Source organism: Python bivittatus, unplaced genomic scaffold (assembly GCF_059951505.1).
Source record: "Python bivittatus isolate LINGU-HERP-01145 unplaced genomic scaffold, Pbiv_v1 ctg000480_np1212, whole genome shotgun sequence".
Taxonomy (NCBI): domain Eukaryota; kingdom Metazoa; phylum Chordata; class Lepidosauria; order Squamata; family Pythonidae; genus Python; species Python bivittatus.
The window spans coordinates 12269755-12284136 of NW_028277075.1; the positions used below are offsets into that span (position 1 = coordinate 12269755).

The 14382-nt window shown below is 37.5% G+C and overlaps 1 protein-coding gene across 8 annotated transcripts in view; it reads right to left on the reverse strand.

Annotated features, from left to right (window-relative positions):
* Window positions 1-14382, reverse strand: part of LOC148214914 (uncharacterized) — a 158963-nt gene that overhangs the window by 103257 nt on the left and 41324 nt on the right. For 6 of the 8 annotated variants that reach the window (XR_015796967.1, XR_015796960.1, XR_015796964.1 and 3 more), the window contains exon 2: window positions 6901-6958. The exons of the other annotated variants lie outside the window; for them this stretch is intronic. The gene's annotated coding sequence lies outside the window, so the exon portion shown is untranslated. The remainder of the gene's footprint in view (window positions 1-6900; window positions 6959-14382) is intronic. 8 annotated transcript variants of the gene reach the window in all.

The following is a 14382-nucleotide window of genomic DNA, read 5'->3' on the forward strand; positions in this document are numbered from 1 at the left end:
GATTATTTTCTTCTTAGGTGTTGTCCACTGAAAACTATTACATGCATTTTGGTATTGCAGGAAAGGGATGTATCTTCCTTTGGAAATTTAGGAAAAGAATATTGCTAATATTCTTTACTAAATATTACTATTTAGTTACTAAAAAACAAACAAACAAACAAAAAACAGCCCCACCACCCTGAAACTACTGTATTTCAGTTGCAGGATATTTGAAGGGGGGGGGGGAAGCTAACCTTTTAAACATTCCTTTTGAAGTCATGCTGAGTCTTTGAAGCTACATTTATTTCACAGAATTGTATTCCTATGAAACTTACAGTTTAAAAAAATCCCAGAATGTTCTACATATATCAAAAGGAAATGTGACATTTTAGAAGACACTGCATTGTAATTATATCCAGCATTGTACTTAAACCCATCCAATAAAATGTCACTTTATCACCTGTCAAGTTGAGGAGATATAGTTGCATGAAAAGTTAGGCACCCCTGGGCACATACGATGTTCCAGAGAATTGCTAAGTGAACAGAACATGACACAATCTCTATACAGTACAACATCTTTCTTCAGATTAGAATGAAAGGTTACTATTTACGTGCAGTGGTTTATAACAGGGGTTCTTAGTCTTTTTTTTTTTTTTTTTGCTTATGGCCCCCCTCTGAGCTTCATTTACTTCTGTGACCTTCCTCATAGTTGCTGTTAAGATATTTATTGTAAACTGTAGCAATTTTCAATATTTATGCTGCTGAAATTAGCACAGAGAATGAGCTGTGAGGATTATGACAAATTGATCATATCCCTGGCAGTTAAATTTGGGACCTTCCCTCATAAGCTTATTGGGACCCCCTAGAAATATTGCATGGGCCCCTGGGAGACAATATGGCTCACCTTGAGAACCACTGGTTGATAAGTTCAAAGCTGTCTGGTTGAAAGGGAGACCATACTGAATTTACCAGATTCAGAAATGTGGGCATGTGTCCAGATGATTTAGCACTACTTCATCTTTACTGTAAAGTTCTTCATAAGGATCCCAAAAGCTGATTGACTAATTAAACCTACAATTAGCCTTGTGATGCCAGTTCCACAAGTGAACAAAGACTCTGATTTTTCTAATCCGTCAGGTTGTGATTGTTGTTTAGTCTCCCCTGAACCATCATGTGCTCTTCTCAGCAAGTGTCAGGACATTGAAAAATGAAGATAATTCACTCCTAGAAAGCAAGGAAAGACTATTAAAAAACCCTCTAAATGTTTCCAGCTAGGAATTTCATTTGTGAGAGACATTATTAAAGATTGAAGTTACATAGAACTATTGATGAGAAGGTCTGGAAGAACAGGAAAAATCTCAGCTACAGCTGCCTGAAAACTGATCAGATCTGCAAAACAGAATCCACAGATAACTGTAAATGACCCACTGAAATGTTTAGCTGACCCTGGAATGGCTGTCCTTAAGTCCACACTACAACGTTGCTTATACAACAATGATCTCCATAGGAGAGTTGCCAGAATGAAACCTTTTCTCTGACCCTATCACAAATTCATCATCAAAAATGTGCAGAACAAAACCTTGATAAGCCTGATAAGCTTTACAAAATGCCAGAAGAGTTGGGGTCAACCAGATCTCAGGGAGTGGAGTGTTCCTGAGGGCAGGCATTGTACAGAAAAGATCTGCTTCCTAGGTCCTTCCAGATGGCATTCTGTAATAGGACCTGCAACGTGCCCTTCTGTTGGACTTACTGGGGTGGTAGAAACAGTCAGAGAGAGATGGTCCCATAATGCTCCATAGCCAATGAAGAAATTGAATCTGAACAGAGGTCAGATATTTCAGCAAGGCAACAGTCTGAAACATACCTCCAAATCAACTATGAAGCACTTACAAGAAAGAAGGATAAAAGTTTTGGAATGGCCTTTGCAGTCCCTAGACTTAAATATCTTGAAGATGTTTGGGGAAATCTCAAATATGCAGTGCCTGCAAGAAGACCTAAGAATATTTCTGAGCTAAAAGAGTTCTGCATGAAGAATGAGGGGGAAAAAAATCCAAAACCAAGAATATAAAGCTGGCTATGGGAAACATTTAGAGACTATTATTTTTGCCAAAGGAGGTTTTAAAAAGTACTGATTGAAAGGGCATCAATTGTATTCTTCCGTATTCATTGTTTTCTTATTTTGGATCTGTAAACAATGGCTCTTAGATAGTAAGTCTGAATTCAAATTTACAAAATATGTCACTTTTAACTTTGTATTATATAGAGATTGCATCAGCTTCTGTTCATTTAAAGATTTATTGGCAGATACAGTTTGACAGGTTTGCCTAAATTTTTCAAATATTCTTTGTGGTAATTCAGTGGTAACTGAAACCAGGTTGCAGTGCTAGAAATGTCATCTAGCACTGTGTAAGGTGTACTTATTCTCAGATGTGGAGCATATTTGTACTGCACTGATCTGGGCTTAACTCTAAGCTACTTTAAGGAAAGTATTCAGACTGAGTAGAGCGGTACTTTCTGCTTAGCCCATTGCTAGTACGGGCCACTCACTCCCGCACAGATTCAGATAATACAATCCTCCTCCTCCTCCTAGCCCCTTGCAAGTACGCCCTGTGCCTGTGTTATCCAGCTTGATTCAAAACGGCTGTTTTCCAACCTGAAGCAGAGGTTCTCTAGCTCTGTGCTGCTGTAGTAGGAGCTCCAGCTCCAATTATTCATTTATTTTTTGGATTTCTATAACTGCCCATCTCAACAAGTGACCAACCAGTGTAACAAAATGACAGCATGATTCAGTATTCTATATTTAACCAACCACACATTTTTGGCTCATGTGTCCCCATTCCCATTCCTCCTCCAGGACAACCACTTTGTAATGTATATTGAGAAATCCTTACATATACCTTTTATGTGATTTTACCATTTTGTAATAAATAGTTCTATGCTGTCTCATATAATTGTTGGCTATGCACCTTACTGAATCCTCTCCCTCTGTTTTAAAAATATGGATAGCATTTTCTTCTTGCTTTTATTTTGCATTTTTATTTTGCATGTTTATTCTACACTGCTGAATCTATACTAATGAAAGAAACATTAAAGCTTTTTTAAAGAAAAAAAGGCTGACAGAAATATGTATTATTTATATATCTCAGCATCTAACACATTGCTTATTCCTGGATCTTATCTGGACAGCCACACACCTTCTGAGTAACCAGCTTCATTCTACAGTAGTTATTTAGAAAACACTCTGGTAGGATAAAATGATAATTTGGCCAACATGATGCCACACTACTTACAGTGGAATTGGGTAGACGTGGAAAAAGGCAATGAATGTTAATACTCTGACATTGTGCTTCTGCATTACTAATTTGCATAAGTTACTGAACTATAACTAAATCTGTATGACAGCAATTTTGTTTCATTCTCTGAATACAAGTTTGAGTATCAGTAAAACATTCATTTTCTTCCTTAGTTAATGGTCAGGCATACGATTTCAGTATCAATACCGGAAACAGTCAACTTCAAAATTTCATTTTAAATTATTTCTGTGAGGGTCCACAAATGGCAGACTAAGGTTCTGTAATGTTACTAGCAGAAAGACACTCCAGAGCCACCATTCTGAAAAGCAGGCCAGAATATGCCTTACATGTATAAAAATGAGAAACTAAAGCATCTATGTGTGAGTAAGTAAACATTTTTAAATCAAGGCCTTGAAGGGAAAATCTTTATTTTTAATTACAGGTAGACTTCACTTAATGACTGCCCTGTTTAGCAACCGTTCAAAGTTATGACAGCGCTGAAAAAGTAACTTTACGACCGGTCTTCACATTTGCAACCATTGCAGCGTCCCTGCAATCACATGATTGACATTTGGGCACTTCACAACTGGCAGGTTTTTACAACTATCACAGCATCCTATGGTCACATGATTGCCATTTGTGTGCTTCACAGCTGGCTTCTGACAAGCAGAGTCAGTGGTGAATCCAGCAGTAAAATTGCAAGTCGCGGTCATGTGATGTTTCACTTAATGACTATATCACTTAACAATAGAGTTGCTGGTCTCAATTGTGGTCACTAAGTGAGGACTACCTGTATCTCTTTTCATCTTTTATGATTACAGGATTTTTTTAATTATAGGAAATTTTTTATGACTTGAGAAAGATAATTTCTAGTTCTTCTTGGGCTGCAAAAGATCTATCTCCAGTTAAAAGAGTGAAAGATCTACTGGCAGGAAAGGTTGGGTCTCTGCTTGGAACCTAGAGGGGCTGCTGTCAGCTGGACATTCCTTCCACCTTACTATGGCATCTGGGTCATTGCCTCCAATTTTATCCTCACAGCCGACCTTCAAAGTACATTTGGCTGAGAGACAGGACACTTCTACACAGCCACTGTTTTTGTTCCTCAAACCCCCAGAATCATTTCCAGTTTGTATTCATCAGGGACTTCAGATAAATAGTACGCCCTACAACTGGCAAAAAAATAGGGCTACCATATCTGGGCTGCAAGGTTGCCGATTTTTGAAGAGCTACTATACCTAGACTGCAAAAGTCTGGAGGAGCACTAGAGATCTGCACAGATTTGATAGCTCTGTAGAAATCTGCACCCAGTTAACGTCTTGTTCTTGTGCTGTGTTTTTCTATGGGGATTTGAAAAGAAAAAGGCTGATTACTGGGAGGCTAAGTAGCAAAAATACCCTCTGACTGAATTAGAAGGCCAGTGCAAGGATACTATGACTCCCTAACAACTAACTTGGTGAGGGATGGGCTGAAGCAAGGAGTCATAAATGGGATGATCAGAAGTTCTCACCAATGGGAAATTATCTGTCCTGATTGTTGCTGTCACCTTCAAACTGCATTTGCAGATGTTCCATTCCTGTTGCAGCAGAATCAGAAATTCATGGGCTCAAGTGCCCATATTGGCTACTCATGCTTAAGCATAGATCTGAACCTGGGTCTCCCTATTTTAAATGCAGCACTCCAAGCACAGCTCTTCCTTTCCTTTTCCTTTTTGATATTATATTTCACTATCATCTGCATGGAATCTCAGCAATTTACAACAATAAAACTAGCATTAGCCATACTGATAAAAGATCGGTCTATTTCAGTGCCTGTCCTGCTATACAATTCAAACAATAATGTGCAGCTTGGCCAACCTAGGCGTGAAGGAGGGCACATTCCCTTAAAAGTGTAAAGAACTCCAAGTCACTGGTTGGAAAAATAATCTTTCTTGCTATAAAGAAAAGTCTTATGTGATTACCCTTGATAGGGAGGTTATGGTGGCACCTCTTGTTCTTGACATGTGCTACAATATATTCTATGGAAAACTGTTGATGCAGACCTACTGCTAGAAGCTGATGGAATATACAAAAATAAGAGCTTCTCTCTGATGTTGTAACCTCTTGCTGCTCCTTTCATCTCTGTGCCTAAACAACTGAGAATGGGCACGCATGTGCACAGATTCCACATATAATCAGAAGTTTTGGACAATCAGAGTTCTTAATTGCATAGAGAACCTATACGTTAAACTTGTTCAGAGTTTCCAGCCTATTTGTGCGGTTCTGGGCAGGGCTATAGGGCACATCCTTGTCTGAGGATCCTTGTCCTCTATGTATTTATTCTATATGGGCATTTATTCTATACATAGAGAGAAATTGTAGTAGTCACAGTAGTAGTGGTAGTAATGATGGGTTGCATATCTAACAATCAACTGGTTGAGCTAATTTGATATACGTTCTGCTTGATGTACTGGTAGCCTAACTGTAAGCTGACTTGGAGGATATTTTGTAAAAAGGTAAGATATAAATTTCATCATATATTAATACATACAATCAGAGCCATTGGAATGTGTAAAGATTTTCAATCATTGAAACCTGTCCATGTGGGTTCAGAATCAACCTCCTACAGTATTTAGGGGGTTCTGAACTTATGGCTATCTCTTTGTGATAGTTCAGAATACTAATTATTCACTTGCCTGCCTGATCCTGGGTCCATCACCACAAATTACTCATGCTATAATTTGGGGTTTTTGAACTGGTTTGGGGCAATTATCCTATTTTCCATCATGTTAGCTTCCAAATAATTTATAAAGGAAACCTATATATTTAAATGATAATTTAGTATCATATATTATTGACAAATAGTTAAAGGCCAGTGAATATAGCAAATTATTATTTTGCCTTTGCCATTTACACACTGAATTTATTTCTCCATTAAGGAAGTAAAGATAAAATGATTCCTGTCTCAATAAAACACATGTCTTCTAATTCACTGGGTTAAAGCAAATGGGCCAAGGTTTTTTAAATGAATGTCCATTAGTATATATTGATTCAGCTTCTGGATTTAATCAATAAGGCAGAATATTCCCATCCCTCTCTTGAAATCATTCTTTGCCGCTCAACTATTATTATGGCCACTATTTCTGGGCTACAGAAATTTGGACAATTCTTTGCTGCCATCTAATGGTCATCTGGAGTTTTACAGCCCAGATATGGCAGCTCTAATGGTATACGTTTTTAAAAGTCCAGATATTTTGGTGAGGATATAATTTCAAGAAGGATTTGCTGAAACACCTCTTGCAATTACTGCAGAAATATGTTAGTATTTTACCCCAACATATTTTAAAATTACATCTTGCAATAACTTTAGTCCTCACCTGAAATACTTGAATCTGCCTCCTCCTCCCTGATGTAATTAGATGCTCTTACTGGGCCTCTTGTTTATGGTAACCTATCCCTCTCTGCAATACCCATTACATCCTAACTATTGTCCTGTTCCTTCTTACTGTTTTAGAGTTTGATAGTATACAGAAACCTCCCCCAACCTCACACATTCCAGATGTGTGGAAGGCCAACCAAAGGATGGGAGCTGCAAGTCAGCCTTAGCTCTGTTCTTTCAGGTAAGACGTTGCCTCTTACATCAATGTACCCACCTGCAATGAAGCGTGTTCTTTGGCTGCCTGTGGTCCTGGTGATATGAGGTCACTTGCACTTGAAAAGGAGAAAAGGAGAAGACTTCTTCAAAAAAGTCCAGACTGGCCTAACATTTGCATACTTTAATTTATACATGTAGATTCAAATGTAGAAGTAATTACTTAAAAATCAGAATACATCTCACTCTAAGTGGGGAAGACTGTGACCCCACAACTTGTGTGCCTGTTCAGTCTGCTGTCCAAGGGCTGAGGGGCAAATTTAAAGTCCCTGTCCTAGTTTCTTATTATTTTTTAGATTTTTTAATGTAAACTTGGTTTGTTCAGTTTCTCAGTCAGAGGATGGCAGACTGCCTAATGACAGCACTTTAAACAGAGTATAATCTTTTGTGAATGCTGAGTCCCACGTGCATTACTTTTGTTCTAAGAAAATCAGCTAGAACACTTTCTTCTCTTTTCCCTGTTTTGATAGAAACAGCACTTTCTCAGATGTGGATATCCTATCATTGCCCTACATTTTGTGACAGAAAGTTAGTTCATTCATTCACTTTAGGTCCCAACTTTCTGCTGAAGGAAATTGATAATAAAGAATGAAACATAACAACAGTAAGAATAACTATTAAAAGTAATTCAGACTGGGAAAAAAAGTGATTTAAGGAGGAAGGCTTTAACTCTGAAAGCAGGAACCTGAGGGGAGAGGGGCTCGGTACAGTTCATAGTCTGGAAATATCACAGGACATAATAAATGAATTGTTAGGTTATTATTAAGTCATTATAGATACATTTTAATAGATAGGTTAAGTTATTATTTAGTTTGGCCTCTCAGTCACTTTTTTGGTGTTGAGATAGTCCTCATGGATGTGCGGATGAAGCCAAACCAGACTGCTCATTGAAAGCACCAATAATAAAGTTAAATCTTTGTTTTTGAATTGGACAACCTCATAAATCCAATAATCGATCAATCTTACAAAGGCAGAGTCATTGGAGAAGACCCTGATGCTGGGAAAAGTGGAAGGCAATAAAAAAAAGTGGGCTGGATACTATCATTAGTGATACAAGCATGCACTTACGAGAACTCAATCCTGGTGAAATGATGTCCATCAGATCACAAAGAGCAGGAAATGATTGACTGACTGAATAATACCAACAATGTTGTAGCTCTATTTTTTCAATTCATGACTTCCTTGTGTTTAACTGAAAGGACTGAAGTGGAAATACAGTCACTCTTCCTGCTAAAGCAACATTTCTGAATGAACTGAACTTTATAACCATAAACAGCTGAGCAAGATTATATTTCTGTTTCGGACTATACAGAGAGACATGAAGCTTGGGGTAAAAGATCTGAGGCTTAAATATATGTCCCTGTAATCTTCATGCTTTCAAAATTAGAATGTTTATATAAAATTATGCACTCATATATCTGTCATGTACAGCATAACTGAGTGATGATTTATCCTGGTAAAACATAGACTTCTAAATGCATGTAATTTCTTTGCATAAAGTTGTATGAAATCCATGCATGTAGCAATTCTAAGTGAAGCTTTTTAGCATTGACGTCTATGTTCAAGCAATAAATAACCAAAAACTGGGATTATCACACGGTATAATTGGATGTGCACTTTCCTACATGGAACTAATTTCTCTGGAGGAATATGTAATGTGCAAAGTGTCCTACTCTGGATGGTTGTTAATATATTTCTTATTTATTGATTGTCTTCAGATAAATCCTATTACTAAGGCCTAAATGTTAGGCATTGTATAATATGTAGCTTCCTTCATTTTATTCTGAGCAGTAACCAACTAAATGAGATAAATATTACCATAGGAATGGAATGTTGATTCTTTTCAAAGGCCTAAATGTGTGAGGGAAAAACATCGTTGTGTCTGGTTTGCTTTCAGTATATTAAGACAGGGGATTTCAGTTAAAAGTATTGTTTTATATTTCCTGCACTTGGGCTGCAATCCTGTGGCTCCTGGAATGTAACCAGAACTTGGAAGGTTCAAAAGTGAAGAGTGAATGCAAAAGTTACATGGGGATTAATTTGTTAAGTATGCTTGGGAAAGTGCCTGGCAGAATTCTGATTGAAATGATACAAGAGGGAACAGTGAATACAATCTGGGAAGAATAGGGGTTGTGCAGGCCAGATTTTTCCTCTTCAGGAAGTCACAAACAAATGGATGAATGTGAGAAGGAAAGTTCACTGCAAGTTTGTTGATTTAGAGAAAGTATTATAGAGCATTTTCATGAATATAGAATTGTACGCAGTTGCTGAAGGTGGTAAGAGTGATATATGATAGAAGTAAATAATGTATGGGAATACAGTGCATGCTTAGTGAATTGTTCAATTTTCAATATGGAGTGAGACTAGGATATGGTCCCACTTGGCAGTTTAATGTATTTATGAATAAATTTTATAAGGAATGCTTGTGATGATGTTAAAGGAGTTTTGGTTGGGAATGTTAATTGTTTGCAATGAATGTTAGATGGATTGCATGATGCAATGAAGAGTATGTATTGAAGATTAATGTATGGAAGACTAAAGTAGTGTTTATATACATACTGATTATGCTGTACCATTTTAAGGTAAGCAGTGTAATGGAAAGTGCAGAAAAGGAATAAGAAATAGTATTCAAAGTAAAGACATGAGAGAAGGGGGAAAAAAGGGAATGGAATATATTCCATATCTAAATCTAGTTTACACCAACCACCAAACTTTCACAAGTTTCCATTCTTGAAAACCATATTTGCTTCCACCATGTCCATGCACCAATTTGTAATTTGTATTAATATACCAATTCATAAATTGCCTTTTGTTCTTTAAATTTCTTACTTCTGTTTTTCTGAGGATTTCATCAGTTCTATCCAACTGCAACTTTCTTCATCCTTCCCTTCCTTTTGACCCATTCACTCTTTTTTCTTAAATTTGTTCTGTGATTTGACTCTTCCATTCTTTCTATATGACCAAACTACTTCAGTGAACTTTTTTGTACTGTCTGCCCACCTTCATTCATCACTGATTCATTCTTGATCTTGTTTCTTCTTGTTTTATCCTGCAGAAGTAACCTATTGCAACTACATTCCTTTAATGTTTCTCCTGACTGTAATTTCCACATGAAAAAATATGCCTTTATATAGTTTCGCTTCTTTATACCAAGAAGTAGTGATTGGATGGAATTGATAAGATATCCCAAAAGAGAGAAGTGAGAAGTTTAAAAAACAAACGGCAGTGTACAAAGCTCAGTGTGAAACTGGTCTTTGTGTATGGGGATAATTAATTTAAAATTAGACTCATAATTTAATCTGATATTAGGGTTAGAAATACAACTTGGGTACCAAGGCTGCAAAAAGGAATAGGAAAAGCATTATAGCTTGTAGTACAGATTATTGGTTGAATAGTACTGATTTATATTTCGGATTGGCTGTAATATTCCAAGAAGTTAGACCACAGCAGAACAGTTCTTTTGGCCAGTCCTCAGTGTTTGATTCTCACAATGTGTATCAGCATTAGATAATTGGTATTAGCATTAGGGTATTAGTTCTTGAGTAAATTGAACAAAATGAGGAGAATGGTGTTATAAGGGTGTTGATTTTTCTTGAGTGCATATCGGTTAATCCCTTTATTATATTCCTGCAAATAACTATTAATCAATAAAAATGTGAGTAAGGTGAAACTGATGTATTATGTATTATGACTATCTGACTGCTGGCCGTATGATCATAATAAAGGTTTGATTTGATGTATTGTGACCAAATAAATAACAATTTGGCATAATTTGCTACAATCTAAAATGTAATTACTTTAAAATGCACTAATAAATCTTTTATGCAAATATAGCATTATTGAAAATTACATCGAACCTATAAAGGTCTGCTACAAATATTGCCATTATAGGATCTGGTTTTTTTAGAATTTAGTGTAGTTGTGTTACAATATGACACCTCTGTTGGCCCTGGCAAAAAGCCAAATCATAGGGGCAATTTTTTAAAAAGCCAATCTATATTTTATAACAGTTGTAAAGTGTCAAGATTCTCAAAACCTTTTTTTTTTTTTAGATTTGATAGTTACAGGCCAGGAAGAAAAAGGGAGCTGATGAATTCTGGCTGAGGTTTTAAGACATGCTGATGCCAGTTGCATTCTTAAATGGAGTATCAGAGCCTCAAGAAATACAGTTTGGATATTATCTGTTACATCTATTGAATTACTGCAATATTCTGTCTACAAATGGTGAAAAGTGAACAAACAGACCAAACAGTCTTTAAAAAGCCCAATTTTTTATAAATAAATTCCAGCTGCTAACAGGGCAGTCCACAGGGGTGGCACATGCAAAAAAGGGGCAGGCCTTCAATCATGTGGTTGTGGCCACCATCTTGACATTCTTGACCTCCCTACAGAGATCCCTGGCTGCTAAAACCTACACAGTTTCTTTCCCACGTGAGATATTCAGATCCCTTGACTGACAGAATACAGAACAAAAGTCAGCTAGGCAATCTGTATGAATGAACATGTTTGCACCTCCTTAGGTTGAAGCAGAATGGATTTGAATCCCACAGTAGTTATAAGATGAATTGAAGATATGCTCAAATGACGAGTCCTTCACTTATAGGTGGGTATCAGCTCCAAGCCAGGGAACTAGAAAACACTACTGATCTTTTCACATGTGAATTGTATGGGGAAGAGTCATACCATTACCAGGAGCATATGTTGAGCATACTGTATGGGAATCTCCATGAAAAATCCAACCATCTGTTCTGGGACTTCTTTGGTACAGATATCTACCCCAAGGTGTAGGATCTGTTGAAACTTAGAATCTGACACCCCCCAGGAGGCTTGGACAAATAATTGCTTCTTGGCTTTTGTCCATCATCTGGCTTTGTGCCCAAGGCAGGACTAGAACTCACTGTCTCCTGGTTTCTAGTCTGACACCTCAACCGCTAGACCAAACAGGCTCTACACATATACAGTAGGTTGTGGATTATAATATAAACTCACTAGTTATGGATAATTGCAATCAATATTTTGTAAACATCCTTCCTTCCTTCCTTCCTTCCTTCCTTCCTTCCTTCCTTCCTTCCTTCCTTCCTTCCTTCCTTCCTTCCTTCCTTCCTTCCTTCCTTCCTTCCATTTGATAATGAAATGAAAAAAAAAATAGAAAAAATAAAAAATAAAGAAAAGCATTATTCAGAAAGCATTTAGATCACTCCCTCTCTTTCATTTTTTCCCTATTCTTTCCTTCTTCTCTGCCTAAACTGATTTTTTTATAAAGTTAACAACGATCAGGGACCTACTGCAGCCTGAAACTTAATAGACGTTAATTCAACCTTTTTTGGAGGTAGAGAGACATTACTTCAAGCTGTTTTGGAGAGAGGTGCTCCTTTGTGTGCTGGAGGCTCTGGGGTCCGGAGCAGGCCGGCTGCCAGTGCAAGGCTGCCTACCTGCTGTCCTGGGGAAAAGGCACAGGCTCGCTGCCTGAGGTTAAATGTAGCAGCAAGGTCACTTGGCGCTGCTGCAGCACAGACTGAGAGGGGCCTCCTGCCACATGCTGCACCTGCTCAGCCCACGCTGCAGGAGTGGCAAGCAACCTTGCTGTTGCAGTTAAGCTGAGGCGGCGAGCTTGTACAGGACTCCTTGCAAGCACGAGCCCTGAATTTTATGGTGGTTGACGAATAAATTTATTTTTATTTTTAAAATGAAATATTATTTTTATTATGTTGTTATTTTATTTTGTTAAACATTTCCCAAATGCATTTTAATCTGGTTCGGGCCGCACGCAGGAGTGCTGGGGGCTGCATGCAACCCGCAGGCCTTGTGTTTAACATCTCTGCTCTAAATGCTGCAGCTTTATGGCATCATAGAACAGCTAATGTGTACTTTTAAGGCTGAAAGCAGGCTAACAGATTATCTGTATGGCATGTTTGCTTGTTGCTAAAACAGTTGGCAACTGTCTCTGAAGAACAGAAATGGATATTACCCTCTATTAATCCTCCACTCACCCTCAAAGCAACCTCGGGGCATGTTTTTCTGTTCCATTTCCAAAATATACTTTTTCATGTTAGGTTTCCTCAAGTGTTCATATCCATTCTGGATAGTGTGCTTCAGTCTGTTGTAGGCTAACACAATAGTTCACTGGCTACATGTCAGAGGGAGGAATACTCCTTCAATCAAGTTAATGCTTACCATAGTCTCTAACACCTTCAAGAGTTATCTTTATCATGATGAATGCTATAACAACACAATGATTATACTGTAATACTTAACTTGTAAATGAAAGGTTGTTGATTCAGAACCCAGTAGAACCCAGCAGAAATATTTTTTTAATTATTAGGTTTCCTACTTTTCTGTGTGCTTTTTTTAAAAAGTTCAGCAGTTTCCTTGTTTTCCCACTCACCTAAAGTAGATAGGTTTTACCCTTAGCCCACTGAAATAAGAGCGAAAAGCTAGTTCAGATTTTATTTATGTCTATACAATTCAATGGGGATAAACTACAATAATCTGAATCTAGTAAGTGATTTAATGTATAGTGGCTTCCAACCATTATATGTACATTCACTCAGGACTACACTGGTGCAGTCATGTAAAATAGCTTTTCGGTAGGGATTAGTAATGGCTGAGAAAGATATTGGCTGCCAGTGGGCTTCTTAGTACAATTCAGTGTTGGTTTTAACCTCTAAGAAGGCTAAGTGGCTTGACATCTCGCTGCTTGAAGGACTGCCTTCTCAAGATAGAATAATCCTATCCAGTACTCTTGTCCCAGACTGGCATGCTATGGATCCCTACTTTGGGAAGATTGGTGGGGGCCAGTCATGGTGTTTCTCACTATGGGCCCCAATCTATGGAATAGCCTTTCACTAGAAATTCCTTTGTTGACAACTCTGGCTTCATTTCAAAAGGCAGTCAAGACAGAATAATTCCCTGGGGCCTTTGAAAGCTGATGTAGCCTTGTGCTGGTGAATGCTATTTAATGGTTGAAATGATGGTGGTAACTGACTTGACTTTCACTGCATTTTTATTGCACTGTTTTTATTGGCACCGCTTTATGTTTTTATGGTTGTAAATTTCCAGGAATCTTTGTATTCTGTTAGTATATAAATGAGATAAATAAAGTAAAATAAAGGGAGAAAGTGGAATGTAACCTCACATTCTGAACAATCAATTGTCAAGAATGCAGCTTGTTTTACAAGCTTATGCCTAGGTAGGTGCAGCTGATGCTTCAGGCTGGCGAGTTATCCATGCCTTACTAGCTTATCTATATCATTAGGAATCCTGGGATCTGCTTATGTGCAAGCAAGCGTGATTGTAAAATCATATAATAGCTGGCCTTTTCATAGTTATATCAAATCTTTTTATGAGTCAATCCCATATTTTTAAAAGTTTTTCTTTAATGATTTAGTAATGTAGTTTTGGAACACTCATATTATTTGGAATGTTAAATGATATCATACTGCTTTACTGAAATGCATAGAATTTGAGCATAATAAGCGCTCCA